Source organism: Pteropus alecto, unplaced genomic scaffold (assembly GCF_000325575.1).
Source record: "Pteropus alecto unplaced genomic scaffold, ASM32557v1 scaffold61, whole genome shotgun sequence".
NCBI lineage: Eukaryota > Metazoa > Chordata > Mammalia > Chiroptera > Pteropodidae > Pteropus > Pteropus alecto.
This window is the reverse complement of record NW_006434835.1, coordinates 3,055,027-3,056,310: the sequence shown is the minus strand read 5'-3', so window position 1 is coordinate 3,056,310 and position 1,284 is coordinate 3,055,027.

The window sequence follows — 1,284 nt, the reverse complement described above, 5'->3', positions numbered from 1 at the left end:
GAAGTTGATGACCAGAAAGGCTGGAGACTGAGCTTTGCTACTGCTACACACGTGCACGTTTGTCTCCATAATCCAACTACTGACTCCGTAAGACAAAAGGAGGTGGCTTTCGTGTGTGCAGCCTCGCAGGAGTCACGTCGCCTGTTTCCTCCATCAGCACGCGATACATAAACACGACTCAAATAACAGCAGCGACAATGAGCACTTAGGAACCCTTCACTGCGGTCAGGCTCCGTGCCCGACGCACCACATGACATGGACCGGGGTGCGCTCTGTGCGGTTCAGGTCAAACTCCAGCAGCTAGAAGTGTTTTATAGTGGTGATCCCCGCTCCAGGGTTCAAGCTCAAAGATCTTTCAGCCTTTCATCAATGCGATGTGTGTGTGCATACACGTATGTATAATACACACACGTACACACGTACACACACGCACACACACATGGACACATGTAGAGAGACACATGAGCTGATGACTGACAGCAAACCTGGCACAGAGTAGGCATCAAATTCTGGTTTCCCTTTTCTCCTTCACGTTTGAGAAGAAGCCGAAACAAAAGGAACAGACTGCGATAATTCGATGTCATCACATGAGCCACTTTCAAATGTGTTTTCTTGCAGGAACGCCGGTTGTTTATATCCGGAGACGTGTTCCAGATGACCAGCGAGCTGTTGGGTACATTTCCAGGACAGCAAAAAGGACCAACCATATCGGCTTTAATGCTAACTAAAGTCTAACCTGGCTGCCCTTCTCTACCATCTTAAGGGCAAGGACAAAAACACATGCCAGAGAGCCTGTTTGATCCCAAGTTCTCCCCAGCGTCCTCCCATTGCAGAAGCCCCGTGTCGATCGAAGGGACGTTTATGTTAGTCATGGGTCTTTTACCGACCGCCCACGCGTTACGCTTGCCTTTCGCCGAAGACCTCCCTCCCCCGAGCAGGGCCGTGTGTCCAGAGTGACCTCAGCCAGCGTCAGGGCCAACAGACTCATGCCGACCCCAAGTCGTTTGTAAAGAGTCGCTGTGTAAAGAAAATCTGCGTTTTAAGGTTAAAGGCTTACTTATCTTAAAGCGATAGCTGCTGCTTTTAGCTAAAATTAATCACTTTGCAAATCCCATTTTTCAGAAACTGTTTGCCACCTTATTCCAGTGGGATGCTTAGGTTCTCCCAAGACAGCACAAAGGACTTTGTAAGCCATGCATTTGGTTCTCAAACGGGATACTTTATCTACATTTCATACAATAGAACAGAGAAGCAAAAAAAAAAATAAATTCTAAATTCAGGCAA